Raw genomic sequence first — 17,836 nt, 5'->3', positions numbered from 1 at the left:
AAGAAAGAAAACTGTACGTCCTGGAGCAGCCCATTCCGGAGGCACCTCCTGCTACTGCCACGCGAGCTGACCGAGATGCTTATAAGAAGCATCAAGATGACGCATTAGATGTGTCATGCCTCATGCTCGCAACCATGAACTCTGAGCTTCAGAAGCAACACGAGTTGATGACTGCTTATGACATGGTTGAACATCTTCGTCAACTATATCAAGGACAAGCAGGGCACTAGAAGAGGAATTGCAAAGGATACCTGGAAGATCTTAAGAAGAAGGGAAATAAGATTTCTACTTCAGGTATGCATGTTATAGAAGTCAATCTCTCTATTTCTTCATCGTGGGTATTAAATACCGGATGTGCTTCTCACATTTGTACTAATGTACAGGCGTTGAGAAATAACAGAGCATTGACGAAAGGCGAGATAGACCTACGAGTAGGTAATGGAGCACGGGTTGCTGCTTTTGCTGTAGGAACTTACTATCTATCTCTGCCTCTGTTCTTGTACTAGAATTAGATGAATGCTATTATGTGCCTACTCTTACAAAGAACATCATTTCAGTCTCTTGTTTGGATAAGAAAGACTTTTCTTTTGTAATAAAGAACAAATGTTGTTCTGTTTATTTAAAAGATATGTTCTACTGTAGTGCACCTCTGATAAACGGACTCTACATTCTAGACTTAGAGAACCCCATCTATAACATAAGTACCAAAAGGTTCAAGTCAAATGATATGAACCGAACCTATCTCTGACATTGTCGCTAAGGTCATATAAATGAGAATCGCTTATCCCAGCTCCATAAAGATGGTTTGCTGAACTCATTTGATTTCGAATCATATGAGACATGCGAGTCATGCCTATTGGGCAAGATAACCAAGATGTCCTTTAGTGGACAAAGCGAAAGAGCGACTGACTTGTTAGGACTTATACATAGTGATGTATGTGGCCCTTTCAATGTCGCTGCCAGAGGTGGTTATAGGTACTTCATCACATTTACTGATGATTTCAGTAGATATGGTTATGTGTATCTGATGACACATAAATCACAATCCTTTGAAAAATTCAAATAATTCAAGAATGAAGTACAAAACCAGCTAGGCAAGTGCATTAAAATACTTCGATCAGATCGAGGTGGTGAATACCTTAGTCATGAGTTTCGTGACTATCTAACTGAGTGTGAGATCCTATCCCAACTCACTCCTCCTAGAACACCACAGTGGAATGATGTGTCCGAAAGGAGGAATTGTACCATATTAGATATGGTACGATCTATGATGAGTCACACAGATCTTCCTATATCCTTTTGGGGATATGCTGTCATGCCCCAGAGGAGTCCTTGCCAGACAAAAATCCGGCAACATCTCCCCTGTACGGGTGACAATCTGAAGCAATAATACATACAAAATATACATATAACCATCAGCCCACACAGCTGAAACAAAATAAACACATCCACGCAGTTTAATAAGCCTACACGGCTGAAAGTAAACATGCACAATGGAAAACACAAAATAATACGAACATAAAACCAACAACGGTACTAATAGAAATACCTGCAATAACCAGACTTGACTCCAAAATTCACAACAACTTATTGAAAAACAAAAATACACAAAATCAACATACCACCCAAACGATAACAAAACCTAAAAAGAAACTATTCTCGAGTGTGACGTAGGACCCAGAACTGGCAGCCGACAACTCTCTAAGCATTCATGACTCATCTACCTGTTACCTGGCAAAAGAAAATCATTTTGTAGGGTGGTGAGTATTGGAACTCAGCGGGTAAAGAGAAGAGATAGTGCATGAACATAACATATAAGTAGATAATGTCAACAGTATACAGTCTCATAAGAGAAATAGCAGATACTACAATAGAACCATAATAAATGCTCATACCTGAAACCATATCCTAGGCTAGATATAGAAGTTCAGAAGTAGTACTAATCTGCTACAGTACTGCTCATAACAACAGAGGACACATGTAAGGTATATACAAATATACAAACTTCCAATAGGTAAGTCAGTCTAAACACCCACAACAGACATATATATATCTCAACATATATAAGCATATCAGCATAAGTCAGCAACAACAGCATAAGTTAGCAATAACAACATGAATAAACAACAACAACATATGCAAACAGCAGCAGCCAAAGCAAGTATAATAACAATGTATGCACGGATGGTCACCCCGCCCACCTCTCTGCACCACGACCCCTGTATGGTCGAGAGGTCGAATCGATGACAACTATACCACTTAAAGGCTGCCACTCTCTCAAGTGACCGGATGGACATGTGCTGAGTAGCTAACTAGCTACACAGCGAAGGGGGTCCCTGCTGCTCGCAACTCCAGCTACCACCAACTGCAAGTGGCCGAGTGCAGCACGACAGGACAAGCGACATCAACTCCAGCTATCACTCTGTCGAGTGGCCGAGGATGCGGCCCTGGTCAACGACTCTCTCGACCACAAGGGAGAATTGATCGTTGACATGTCTGCCATGATATGATACACCAAATGCAACAGTCATCATACAAATATAAGCAGAAAATTAGGTATGCTACATGAAGCCAGCATGTTCAATATAATACGTAAATAAACAACAATCAAAGCATACAACCATGATATCTAGTATCTGCTACCTATTATGAACAACAACGAGAGACTGTATAAATATGGAAAAGAATATCTCAAAGATCACGTGAAAGTATCAAGCGTAGGAAAAATAAGAGTGGAGTCAAGGTAAAATAGTTTCTTATCCAAAATAGTTCATGCATCAAGGTCAAAGCACTAAAAGAAACGAAGCAAGAAGTACCCGCCTTAAATAGAAGATCGAATCAAAAATCCTATATCGAAACACTCGTCCTGAATCAACGTCCTGCAAATAATATGATATACAGTTTAGCTAATCATGTTATACATCAACTAGCTAAATCTAGTTCCCAAAACCGATAAGGTAACTCTCCATCGCAATGAATATTAATCAACACTAATCGTCGATTTACCCTGATTAACTCAATAAATAAATCCATACTTAAAAATCCACACCATCTAAATCTATCCCAAGAAAAACCCGATTCACTACAGGACAGGGACACCCACAGAGCATCAAATCCAGAACAATCACCAGCAGAAAATCCATTCCAACCATGAAGAAGGGAAACAAAAATCAGAACCCGGCATGGGCACAAACCAAACTCTGAACACTACCAAAGGAAATCTGCCCAAAGAAAATCAAAATCATCTAAAGAGCTTCTACCATATTGTAATCTCATACCACATCACAACAAGCCAAAGAGAAACCCTTATTCTATCAAACCTGAACCTCCCCTTCCAAACCAATTATCATTCAGAAATCCTTCCCAAGGAAAAATCACGAAGATGCAAAACCAGTTAACCCATTCCCATTTAATTCAATTAATCAAAATTCATACCAAGAAGCCAAGAGATCCCCGAAAACCAAAATCATCACTCTAATCTAGAAGAGAAGCCGAGCAAGACTTCTTCATCAGAAGTGAAGTAGCAATCAAAGTTTCCTACTAGCCTGACAAGGGAAAATCTACTTACCTTTTCTCAAGGTTTGGAGGAGGAATTCCCGTTTCAAGAGAGGAGTGCTGGAGAAACAGTGGAGAGGTGTTAGGGCACGGTTGGCGTTGGCGGCAGAGCTATGCTTGAGCCGGTCTGCAACAGATAGGGGGAGAGGGAAGGTCTGCTGTCCGTAGCTCGTGGCCGAAGGATGCTGGTGGAGCTAGGGCTCACTGGGGTCGGCGTCGAGTAGAGGCGACGGCTGCAATCTATGGTGCTTGTGCGAGGAGAAAAGGCCGACGAGAGTGAGGGAAAAAGAGCAGGCAGCTGTGGCTCTTTGGGAACTCACGAGAGGAGAGCCGACGGGGTGTGGGCTCTCGCGAGAGGGAGAGGGAGACGCGGTGGTGGCAGCGTCGCAAGGTGAGGCTCGGGCACAAAGGGAGTTCGGCGGGGATTTGGGAGAAGGAAAACTTAGGTTTTATTTAATACTTAGGTTAATTCAGCTTTAATGAAATTTGTTAACTTCTACTTAAAGGGTATTTCAATTGGGCTTTATCTAACTTAACCAATCCACCCCTCTTAAACTCATCATATGGGCTCCGAAAAATTCTTAGAAAATTTTTAAAAATTTCTAAAAATTCCAATAGGATTATTTTTCAAATAACCCTATTTTTAAATTATTATTTTATCACCGTATTTTATATTCTCTCCCACTAATAAAAATTTGGTCCCTAAATTTACGACTTAAGTGCGTTAAACAACAAATAGCATGTTTTATAGCCATCGAATCTAAGCCTAGGATGATGTCAAATCCCACCATTTCCCACACTTGTAGATCCATCACAAGTGTCTGACCATCCAAGTCCAAAGAGCATTCTTTGAATTCTTGACTAATAATAAGTACCCCTGTAGATGGTACAGATACTGCTAACTCAGGTGTTCGGCGTGTAGGTAACCCCCCAATCTTATCTACAGATACCCGAGAGGTGAGCGAATGAGAACTACCAGTATCTATCAATAGATCTACACTAAATGTATAAAGTGAACTACTACCTCGGAAGTCCAATCCCTCAGCCCGCTGCGCCTCCTCCCGTGGGACGGCATAACCACGTCCCGCCTCTACACTCGATGGTGGCATCCCTGAAGTAGACTGACGTGGAATCAGAGGGGCGACACCCTGCTGTTGTTGCTGGTACTGAGGCTGCGGCTGCGGCTGGAATGCCAGATAAGGCTGAGATGGATAGGAAGGGTCCTGCTGTACAGGACATGTCTGATAAGGAGACGCTGCCGTAGAGTACTGCGTGGTCGTTGGCATCACTGGACACTCCTGACTCTGGATATGATATACCTTTCCTTGGGGCCCCGTCAGTTGCGGCTGATATGAAGCGTTCTGAGTCCTCTGAGGTCCTCCCTGCTGCCATGGCTGGGTGGGTCGACCTTCCTGAGAGGTGACTTTAGTAGACTCCAACTGAGCCTTCAGAGTACAATCCTGACTCTCATGGCCCAGACGCTTACAATAAAAGCATATAGAGTGGCCCAATGGACAATTGGCTTTGAGGTGACTTTTCGAGCCACACTGGAAACATCTAGTTCCCCTACTGTCACTCTTCCGGTCTCGCTGAGGGGAACGAGAACCTCCATCCGAGGTTCGTCTTGACTTCTGAGGTTGAGGAGACCCTCCAGGAGTAACCTGTGAGCTCTGACCTCTTTTTCCTTTCTTCTGCGTCATTTGTTTGTCATTATTCTTTTCCAGAGTCACCTATTGTTGAGTCATCTCAATGAATAATGTCCGGTCTAACACCTCTCGATAAGAACTACCTGGAAATCCTGACATCTTGAGCCGAATATACGCTGCAAGTTCCTGAGTAAACTGATACATCCTATCACAGTCCTGAGCCACCAAATGAGGACAAAATTCAGCCAATCTACTGAATTCTGCATTATACTCCATCACAGAACGGTCGCCTTGCTTGAGGTTCAGAAACTCCTGACGACGAGCTAGACAAAATGTAGCCGGAAAATACTGTCTTTCAAACGCCTCTCGATACATCGACCACGTGATTTGTTGTGCCCCAAAGATCGTCTTCTGCATGTCCCACCAAGTGACAGCCTGATCACGAAGATGATATGCGGCCAACTCCACCTTCTCTTCATCTGTACATTTCATGTACCCAAATGTGCCCTCCAAGTTCTTCAACCAGTTACGAGCCACCCATGGATCAGCACCCCCATGGAACAGAGTAGTTCGATCTTTTACAGACTTCACCAACAATGGTATTCGAGCTCGATCCATCACCCAACCAGTAGTGTCTGAAGCAGGTATAGGAGGTGGTACTCCCGGCGTATGTAACTCATGCTCCCTAGTAGAGGTTGGACGATTCCGATCACTGCTACCTGAATCAACCTCATTCGGGTTTCCTGTAAACTCTGTCCCTTGGCCAGTAGGTTCGGGACCCATCGACACCGTGGGTTGTTTTCGTGGTCGACCTTGTCCACGGTTACGCATAGTAGTCGACCCTTTTCATGCCATTCCTGTTAGTAATAAGTATGTAAGGAAAATGATTTAGCAGTACACAACTTACATCCTATAGCTCGGAGATATCCTGCCGCTGCCTGGTCCCAAAACTTGAGAGTCACGTGGAGGGATCAACTTACAAAGGGAAAACAAACAATCGGAACATCGAAAATCATAAATAGAACAAGATCGAAATCCGAAAAACACAAAACCTCACATTTGACTCGATACCACTAAATTGGTATCAGATTAACTCAAAAATCATAACTCAAAACAAGATCGAAACTGCTCTAATACCACTAAATTGTCACGCCCCAGAGGAGTCCTTGCCAGACAAAAATCCGGCAGCATCTCCCCTGTACGGGTGACAATCTGAAGCAATAATACATACAAAATATACAAATAACCATCAGCGCACACGACTGGAACAAAATAAACACAACCACGTAGTTTAATAAGCCTACACGGCTGAAAGTAAACATGCACAATGTAAAACACAAAATAATACGAACATAAGACCAACAACAGTACTAACAGAAATACCTGCAATCACCAGACTTGACTCCAAAATTCACAACGACTTATTGAAAAACAAAAATACACAAAATCAACATACCACCCAAACGATAACAAAACCTAAAAAGAAACTATCCTCGAGTGTGACGTAGGACCCAGAACTGGCAGTCGGCAACTCTCCAAGCATTCATGACTCATCTACCTGTTACCTGGCGAAAGAAAATCATTTTGTAGGGTGGTGAGTATTGGAACTCAGCGGGTAAAGAGAAGAGATAGTGCATGAACATAACATATAAGTAGAGAGTGTCAACAGTATACAGTCTCATAAGAGAAATAACAGATACTACAATAGAACTATAATAAATGCTCATACCTGAAACCATATCCTAGGCTAGATATAGAAGTTCAGAAGTAGTACTAATCTACTACAGTACTGCTCATAACTACAGAGGACACATGTAATGTATATACAAACTTCCAATAGGTAAGTCAGTCTAAACACCCACAACAGACATATATATTTATCTCAACATATATAAGCATATCAGCATAAGTCAGCAACAATAGTATAAGCTAGCAACAACAGCATGAGTAAACAACAACAAAATATGCAAACAGCAGCAGCCAAAGCAAGTATAATAACAACGTATGCACGGATGGTCACCCCACCCACCTCTCTGCACCACGACCCCTGTATGGTCGAGAGGTCGGATCGATGACAACTATACCACCCAAAGGTCGCCACTCTCTCGAGTGACCGGATGGACAGGTGTTGAGTAGCTAACTAGCTATACAGCGAAGGGGGTCCCTGCTGCTCGCAACTCCAGCTACCACCAACTGCAAGTGGCCGAGTGCGGCATGACAGGACAAGCGACATCAACTCCAACTACTACTCTATCGAGTGGCCGAGGATGCAGCCCTAGTCAACGACTCTCTTGACCGCAAGGGAGAATTGATCATTGACATGTCTGCCATGATATGATGCACCAAATGCAACAGTCATCATACAAATATAAGAAGAAAATTAGGTATGCTACATGAAGCCAGCATGTTCAATATAATACGTAAATAAACAACAATCAAAGCATACAACCATAGTATCTAGTATCTGCTACTTATTATGAACAACAATGAGAGACTGTATAGATATGGAAAAGAATATCTCAAAGATCACGTGAAAGTATCAAGCGTAGGAAAAATAAGAGTGGAGTCAAGGTAAAATAGTTTCTTATCCAAAATAGTTCATGCACCAAGGTCAAAGCACTAAAAGAAACAAAACAAGAAGTACCCGCCTTCAATAGAAGATCGAATCAAAAATCCTACATCGAAACACTCGTCCTGAATCAACGTCCTGCAAATAATATGATATACAGTTTAGCTAATCATGTTATACATCAACTAGCTAAATCTAGTTCCCAAAACCGATAAGGTAACTCTCCATCGCAATGATTATTAATCAGCACTAATCATCGATTTACCCCGATTAACCCAATAAATAAATCCTTACTTAAAAATCCACACCATCTAAATCTATCCCAAGAAAAACCCGATTCACTACAGGACAGGGACACCCACAGAGCATCAAATCCAGAACAATCACCAGCAGAAAATCCATTCCAACCATGAAGAAGGGAAACAAAAATCAGAACTTGGCATAGGCACAAACCAAACTCCGAACACTACCAAAGGAAATCTGCCCAAAGAAAACCAAAATCATCTAAAGAGCTTCTACCATATTGTAATCTCATACCACATCACAACAAGCCAAAGAGAAACCCTTATTCTATCAAACCTGAACCTCCCCTTCCAAACCAATTATCATTCAAAAATCCTTCCCAAGGAAAAATCACGAAGATGCAAAACCAATTAACCCATTCCCATTTAATTCAATTAATCAAAATTCATACCAAGTAGCCAAGAGATCCCCGAAAACCAAAATCATCACTCTAATCTGGAAGAGAAGCCGAGCAAGACTTCTTCATCAGAAGTGAAGTAGCAATCAAAGTTTCCTACTAGCCTGACTAAGAGAGACCCACATCACTACTTACAAGGGAAAATCTACTTGCCTTTTCTCACGGTTTGGAGGAGGAATTCCCGTTTCAAGAGAGGAGTGCTGGAGAAACAGTGGAGAGGTATTAGGGCACGGTTGGCATTGGCGGCAGAGCTATGCTTGAGCCGGTCTGCAAGAGATAGGGGGAGAGGGAAGGTCTGCTGTCCATAGCTCGTGGCCGAAGGATGCTGGTGGAGCTAGGGCTCGCTGGGGTCGGCGTCGAGTAGAGGCGGCGGCTGCAATCTATGGTGCTTGTGCGAGGAGAAAAGGCCGGCGAGAGTGAGGGATAAAGGGCAGGCGGCTGTGGCTCTTTGGGAACTCACGAGAGGAGAGTCGACGGGGTGTGGGCTCTCGCGAGAGGGAGAGGGAGACGCGGCGGTGGCAGCGTCGCAAGGTGAGGCTCGGGCACAAAGGGAGTTCGACGGGGATTTGGGAGAAGGAAAACTTAGGTTTTATTTAATACTTAGGTTAATTCGACTTTAATGAAATTTATTAACTTCTACTTAAAGGGTATTCCAATTGGGCTTTATCTAACTTAACCAATCCACCCCTCTTAAACTCATCATATGAGCTCCGAAAAATTCTCAGAAAATTTATAAAAATTTCTAAAAATTCCAATAGGATTATTTTTCAAATAAACCTATTTTTAAATTATTATTTTATCACTGTATTTTACATATGCTCTAGATACAGCAGCCTTCACACTTAACTGTGTTCCATCCAAGGCTGTGATAAAGACACCATATAGGATATGGACTGGGAGAGATGTCCAGGTGTCTTTTATGAGGATTTGGGGTTGTGAGGCTTACGTTCGACATCAAGTCTCGGATAAATTGGGACCCAAATCCGATAAGTGCTATTTTATAGGATATCCCAAGGAAACGAAGGGATATTTCTTCTACATTCCCAGTCAACACAAAGTGTTTGTGGCTAAGACTGGGGTATTTCTAGAAAGGGACTTTGTTTCTAAAAAAACTAGTGGGAGTCCGTTCAATCTTGAAGACATTCAAGATATGGACCATAGCACTGAAACCTTGATGGAAGTTGAACTGGAACCACAAAGTGTTGTGGATGATGAGATTGTTCCACAAGGAGTTGAGGAACAACAACCAGTTCAAGTAGACCTAGCTCTTCGCTAGTCTGATAGGGCACGTCGTCAGCCTGAGAGATACTCATTTCTCTTGTCTGACCATGATGACATTATGCTCGTTGAGAATGAGTCTACCTCATATTATGAAGCTGTGATGAGACCAGATTCTGAGTCATGGCTAGAGGCCATGAGATCCGAGATGGAATCCATGTACACCAACCAAATATGGACTTTGGTTGATCCACCTGAAGGCGTCAAATCCATTGGGTGTAAGTGGGTCTTTAAGAGAAAGACTGACATGGATGGACTTATTACCTATAAGGGTCACTTGGTAGCTAAATTGTTTCAAGCAAATTCATGGTATTGACTATGATGAAACCTTTTCTCCAGTAGCGATGTTTAAGTCCATTCGGATCATGCTTGCTATTACAGCATATCATGATTATGAGATCTGGCAGATGGATGTCAAAATCGCGTTTCTAAATGGAAACTTGCTCGAGGATGTGTACATGACACAACCTGAGGGGTTTTTAGATCCACTGCATACTAGCAGAGTATGCAAGCTGCATAAGTCCATTTATGAACTAAAGCAAGCTTCTCGGAGCTGGAATCTTCGATTCGATGATGTGATCAAACAGTTTAGTTTCGTCAAGAATGAAGATGAACCCTGTGTCTACAAGAAGGTTGTTGGGAACACAGTTGTCTTCCTTGTATTGTATGTGGATGACATACTACTCATTGGAAATGACATCCCTTTACTGCAGTCTGTAAAGACTTGGCTTGGGAATTGTTTCTCAATGAAGGACTTAGGTGAAGCAGCCTGTATTCTAGGTATAAAGATCTATAGAGATAGATCTAAGAGATTGCTTGGCCTAAGTCAAAGTACATATATTGACAAGGTATTACTATGGTTTTCCATGCAGAATTCCAAGAAAGGATTTCTGTCGATGTCACATGGTGTGAGTCTTTCGAAGACTCAAAGTCCCTCTTCTAGAGAGGAGAGAGACCGCATGGATAAGATCTCTTATGCTTCAACCATAGGATCTATCATGTACGTCATGCTATGTACTCGTCCTGATGTTTATGCTTTGAGCATGATGAGCAGATACCAGTCAGATCCAGGTGAGCGTCACTGGACAGCAGTCAAGAATATTCTTAAGTACTTGAGATGGACTAAAGAATATTTCTTGATATTTGGAGGCGATGACGAGCTAGCTGTAAAGGGTTGCAGTGATGCTAGCTTTCAAACTGACCAGGATGATTATAGATCGCAGTCTGGGTTCATGTTTTGCTTGAATGGTGGTGCTGTGAGCTGGAAGAGTTCGAAGCAGGACACAGTTGTTGATTCTACAACAGAGTCCGAGTATATTGCTACATCAGAAGCAGCAAAGGAGGCAGTTTAGATCCGCAAGTTCATTACTGAGCTTGGGGTGGTTCCTAGCATAGCCGATCCTATAGAGCTCTATTGTGACAACAATGGAGCAATTGCACAGGCTAAGGAACCTCGCTCACACCAGCGGACCAAACGTATACTATGGCGCTTCCATCTCATTCGAGAGATCATCGATAGAGGAGATGTGAAGATTTACAGAGTACCCACAGAGGCTAACGTCATTGATCCCTTGACCAAGGCTTTGGCATAGAGAAAGTATGATGGTCACACTAGGTCATTGGGTCTTAGAGCCTACACTGATTGGCACTAGTGCTAGTGGGAGATTGTTAGTTAGAGCCCTAGAGCCAATCATATGATGATTGTTGTATGGACTCGATGTATCATATTCCTATATATTAATAAAGGCATTTCTTTATGGTTATTATACTTACTTGTATTGGTGCCAAATAACTAAGTATAATAGCGTCCTTGAGTAGAAGGTTCTTATATATATCAATCAATTGGTTGAATTGATAGTAAGATGATATAGAGAATACTATTCTTAATTATTCCTAGTCAAGTATTAACATTCAGGGACAATGTTAATGCGATGAGACTAGCATGTAGGTCAACTCGATGACTTGATCTCACAAGTGATGGATATAGAGATATCAAGTTGACACATGTGTATACATTGGAGAATGTATATTGAATGACCCGCCATGAGAAAGTATCATGGATCGTTATATGAGTGTCATATACTTTCTCATGTGACTGTTAGTATGACTATCAGTCCTTGGACCTGAAGTCATCATAGTTCCCTACATAAGGAGTTGCATACTTTGGCTTCGTCAAACGTCACCCGTAACTGGGTGGACTATAAAGGCGATTACTGGGTATGTAACAAATTATGCGGAGGGATGTGAGTGATGTAGATGAGATCTATCCCTCCTATATGACAGGAGTGACATCATGATTCTTGATAGAGTGAGACCACTAAGTGCATGGTCATGCCCAAATGATTCAATATGAGATATTGAGCTCATTTGATTAGAGTGAGTCTACTTGGGGTTCAAGACATAGATTGATTAGAGGATGACACGGTCTATGCCTCAATTGATTAATCTAGATGTCAAGGATAAAAGGACATTGTCACATATTGTGAGAGTCACAATTAGTAGTCACAATGGTGATGTTGGATCTCAACATTCTTGTAACTTGGGTAGTAATGATGTGTTGCTAGATACCGCTCATTACTTATGTTTCTAAATGGGTTTAGGAGTATTGCCAACATTACAAGAACCTATAGGGTCACACACAACGGGCAATTAGATGGAGATTAGATTCATATGAAAAACCAAGAGGATTAGGTTCATATGATGAACCAAATTGGATTAAGTGTAATCCAAATTTGATTAATTGAGTAAGACTCGATTAAGTTAGACTTGAGTTAGACTCAAGTGAGGCTAGACTTGAGTTAGACTCAAGTGAGACTTAATGATGATATTCATTGAATTTTGAATTCAATGATAAATGGTGACATTCATTGAATTATGAATTCAATTTGAATATTAGATTCAAATTTCGATCTAAATTATGAAGAGAAGAGGAGTTTCAAAATGGTCATTTAATGAAGAATGAATATTTATTAAATATTCATTAAGACTCATTAATGAGGCTCATTAATGGAGTTAATGAGCATTAAGTATTTTCATTAGATGAAAAATACTTAAGCCATTTTACTCTTATTTTTTCATGATGAACGGATCATCATTATTTCTTCCTCTTCTTCTAGCTCTCTCTCCCTCTCCTCCATTGTCGAGCCACCCAAGAGTGTTAGCACACTCTAAGTGGTTCTTCTCCACCTATTGTCACGCCCCGAGGGAGTCTCTGTCCGAAGAAATTTCGGCAGCACCTCCCCTGTATGGGTGACAATCTGAAGCACTTCTACAGGCATAATATACCTCAGCCACATGCGGCTGGAATCAGAATCATAACAATAAAAGAAAAACAAACACCACGCAGTAAATATCAAATTCAGCCTCTGGCTGACACAACCACGCAGTTAAAAGTAAAACAGCCCACTCGGCTGTACCAAAATCAAAACACAACAAAAACTGACAGAAACCAAATACAACCAAACACAAAACTGCTAGCCGGCTAGGCTTACACAACCAACAACATAACACCCGGAAACAAAACCAGAACACAATTCGAAATACAGAAATTTCATATACCAAGATAAACAACAGAAAGGTAGCGATATGTCTCTGATGTGACGCGGGGACCAGCAGATAGGATGCTCCAAGCGACACCATAAATAACTTGGTACCTGAAAAGATAGTGTCCACGGGGGTGAGTTCAACAACTCAGCGAATACCAATAGACATGCCTAGTAAGATATATCTAACAGCACTAAACATGGAATCTGACTTCGAATAATATATAGAAATATACAAAGCGAAAAGTAACCAAGGAAGTACTCACCAGAACTCTATCCGATCTAAAGGGTCATCAAACCGATACGCAGTATCCTGTATGCATGTCGAACAAATGCATCCACCAAAATGCATATAAGTGTAGCAACCACAAACAAATAAAGGCAATCAATGCATGTGATGACCGTGCACTCTAACTTCACGCTTGAGCAGGTGGCCGAGTGGATGCTGTCGGAGTACTCTGTCCTGTGACCCCAAATCATAAATGGGGAGCTCAATGCTCTCATCTCCGGTACGCGATGACGGGGAGGACATCTCTGGCTGCAACCCCGGAGTCACCGACCAACGGAGCCAAGCAGAGTCCACCATCTGCCGGCTACCACGCTACACTAAATGCCGGTGAGCCAAGCAGGCGGGCTGCCTACCAGAGTCATATGACCAGCGGAGCTAAGCAATGAACCGCCACACACACACGATATACCACTAAACCATGAGTGGGGGTGTATGCAGTATGTAAATGGCGATGTGCTCAACCATAGTGGAGCCGACAATGCGACATGCAATCATGATGCATGTCACTATGCATAGCAAAAACTGATCAACATAACCATATCCATATATACAAAATGAGTACTGTAAAAGCGATGGTCACATACCAAAATCTAGAGTACACAGGTCAGATAGAATATCAAAACATATGTCCCGAACATAACAAGTATGGTATATCCTGATCAGCATAGAAAAATCCATATATATATAATATGTGTACCACAGTATCAGTAGGTCAAATCCACGGATCCAGGATATACAGGTCCTCTCTGGTATAACAACCTAGATCCTAAACATATCCCCCTTCCATAACCTATGTACCAACAATATGCACAGATCAAAGAACAAGGTCTAGGTACACGAACCATATATGGCAAACAAACAGAGGTACACAAGCCAATCATGGCATAAAAACCTAAGTATCAGATAATCTAGATACACATGACTAAAACCAAAAATCCAGAACCTAGTCCTAACCTCAGTAAAACATGGTATGTCACTTACTCTAGAAACTAAGATACATAAAGTAATAAAGTACTCATGGCAAAAAGATACTCATGGCAACAAATCATGTGATATAAGCACGAATACATCACAGGCGACAAACCTAACATGCTATGGATATCAAACAGTGACATACCAAAGACAAACATGTTCATTGCTTGTAGTTATAAAGTACTATGCATATCCAAAGACAATATCATAAATGATAAGTCAAGAGGTACCCGCCTCAAAATAACAAGATCCAAATCGGTCCCAATTCGCCGTCAAGATGCTCGTCTCGCGTCAAAGTCCTGTGGTATCAATGTGTATATTATTTCTTTTATTTAGCTACAAACCAAATAAATGACTAATTAAAATCCTTAAGGCTAAATTAGGGTAAACCCTAATCAACCTAACCATCCAGTATAATTCACCTACAACCAAAATAATCATACCTAAATCAACATGTATCAAGAACGTGCCAAATCAACCACACTCCAAACCCTTACCTTAGGGTTGCTGGACCAAAGATTTTGCTGGAGACAGAGGTTGCTGCTCAAGCAGGAAACTCCACCAACTGTCCAAGCAAGAATCAAGAACTGAGATCAACCACAGGAATCAAACCACAACCCTAATTTCCAACATAACCTGAGCACTTTACCTCTTCCTTTACTGCCTGCAACGACCAAGGACCGGACAAGGCTGCTGCTGGAAACCCTAGTGCCAGACACTCAAGCCGATAACAAGGTGGCTACTGGCACTCGACGGCTAGCCGACCAGCACTAGATCATAAGGGCGGTGGCGAGCGAAGCACACTGCAAGAGGGTAGTGTCGGAGATAACTAGGGCAGAGTGGGTCGGCGGTGCTGCAAATCTAGGGCACAGTGTTGCTCTGGTCCGTCGGCATCGGCTGTGGCGATCGGAAAACGCAATAGGGCAAGGGAGGCAGCGACGCTAGGGCACAACCCAATCAACGCTGGCGTTGTTGGACAGCGTCGGGCGATCAACTCCATTATGGCGTCGGCGGAGATGCTAGGGCACAGAGGAGAGGTCGGCGACACTGCGGTGGTCGGCGCTGGGGACTGCAGAGAGGTTAGGCTCGGCGTTGCTCGGCGTCGGAAGTAAGAGAGGAAGAGGAAATCTGCTGGGGAAGAAGAAGGAGGAGGAGGCGTCGGCGCGAGGTGGTTAGGGCACGGTCGCGGCAGGGAAGAAATAGAAGCGTTCGGCGAAAACAAGGAAAAAAGAAAAGAAAAAGAAAATAAATAAGTAAATCCAACTTTTCCTCGCTTAAATGGGGTAGCCTAAACAGGTTTTTCCGGGCCCCATCTTGATTCCCGTTAACTCGTCCGTACAAGCTCCGAAAAATTCCCGAAAAATTTCCAAAAATTCCTGAAAATTCCCTTATTAATATTCGCCTATTTCCGGTATTTTACACCTATTGTCCGTGTGGATACGTATAAAGGAGTGTACGCTTGACACTCTCGAGATCCGGCAACCTTTTGGACGAGCGGGATAAGTGAAGGGCTTCGCAACAAGGGTAACACTTCTTATTCATGTAGATCTAAGGTAGATCTAGGTTAGAAACATGTACATGATTTATCTTATATATCTTCGCACGGATCTGTGGCAAGACTTCGAGGTTTCCGTAACTCAAAAAGCGGTTTTTGCGGCTCTAAAGTCCCAACAATTTAAACATGATAAATTAAATGTTTGACAGTCATCGAATTATCCGGGTCTGACTTCGGATTTTCGACCAGAAACCCTAGGTCGATCCGACGCCTACTGTTCCCTCTACGGGGAACACGTCCTCACCTACTCCCCTCAGGAGAGATTACCTGATGCAAGCCCAGTCCTCCAGACAGACTGGACTTTCTGTCTAGGGTTACCACCCCCTAGGACCTAGAGTTACCGCCCCCTTGGGTTTTTCTTCACCTAGGGTTACCACCCCCTTGGACCTAAGGTTACCCCCCTTAGGATTTTCACCACCTTGGGTTACCACCCCCTAGGACCTAAGGTTACCACCTCTTAGGATTTTTCTACCACCTAGGGTTACCACCCCCTAGGACCTAGGGTTACCACCCCCTAGGGTTTTTCACCTGCCTAACCGTAGTTAGGACTTTCCTACAATCTCATTTAAGCACATTAGATAACAAGGAATCTTAACTTTGAATCCCTTTGCCATTATCAAAACTTAGGTTCGATCGTCGGATGCTTCCCGCACCAATAATCTCTCCCTTTTTGATTATGACAACAAAGATTCAAAGTTAAGTAAAATAAGATGCACAAAATAAAGATAAGCAAACTATAACCAATGCAAGCATGATTTAAGCTAAAAACATCGTGTATAAGGCTCCCCCTTAATGAGAGCTCTGTTTTTCTTATGACTTAATTCAAATTAGTATACTTAATTTGAATTTGTGCTACACTTAATTTGAATTTGTCCTACTCTCTCCCTTTGCCATATATCAAAAAAAACTTTTGGTGAAAGAAGGAGATAAGTTGAAAGGTCTAAGTTTTTTAAAACCAATAAATTACATTTTCAACCAACCAATATTTCTAGTAGGTTTTACTTTAAAATTACCTTAGTTTTGAAGAACTTAGCCAAAATTTATGCAAAGGTAGGTAAAATTTTAAAATGATTTTCGAAAGGCAAGTTTCAAAAATAGTAGGCTAAGTTTGCAAAAGAGAAATTTTGAAAGGCTTTGTTGAAAAAATATTTCGTTAAATTTTTAAAGCCTTTAAAAATCATAAATTTCGAATAGCCTTTTTTTTAAAAAAAAAAGTTTAAAAGCTTTTTAAAAAATTGGGTTAACTAGAGACCTTAATTTTTGAAATAAAGTTCAAAAAGTGTTTTGATATGACTTAGTTATTCTTGATCAAGGTTATAGAAGTCAGAAAAGAAATTTTTAAGAGGTTTGAAAATCCTTAAAGGCAAGGGAAGAGTAGTAAGCTTAAAGCCCTAATGTCCAAGCATGAGTTGAAAATTAATCAATTTCCTTTAGCAGGGTGATCCTGTCTGAGAAGCTGACCGCAACGGAGATCCGGAAGAAAGAAACCCACCGTGCTAATGAAGAACAACGCTGATAGAACCTCGATCCGAGAAACCCAAAGCGGATCGGGAGAAAACCAGAATCACCGAAGGAAATCTGATAAGTAGGAGGGAATCCCAGTCCGAAGGGGAGAAAGTGGGACTCCCAAGCTTCCAAGGCCCCATGCACACAAGAGACCAGCCAACACTATCGTCAGTGACCCAAGACCGGGGTGGGAATCCCTGGCTAGGCCCTCCAACGCTCAAGTT

At 42.0% G+C, this 17,836-nt stretch overlaps 1 long non-coding RNA gene across 1 annotated transcript; it reads right to left on the bottom strand.

The window, feature by feature from the left end:
• Nucleotides 1-1,508: 1,508 nt before the first annotated feature.
• LOC122051084 lies at nucleotides 1,509-2,641 on the bottom strand. Its single transcript, XR_006131317.1, has 2 exons — nucleotides 1,896-2,641; nucleotides 1,509-1,731 (listed from the first exon to the last, which is right to left on the bottom strand). It is a non-coding gene; the product is annotated as an uncharacterized LOC122051084 (long non-coding RNA).
• Between the last annotated feature and the right edge of the window lie 15,195 nt (nucleotides 2,642-17,836).

This window comes from Zingiber officinale, chromosome 3A (assembly GCF_018446385.1).
Source record: "Zingiber officinale cultivar Zhangliang chromosome 3A, Zo_v1.1, whole genome shotgun sequence".
Lineage (NCBI taxonomy): Eukaryota > Viridiplantae > Streptophyta > Magnoliopsida > Zingiberales > Zingiberaceae > Zingiber > Zingiber officinale.
This window is presented reverse-complemented; position numbering and strand designations above follow the sequence as displayed.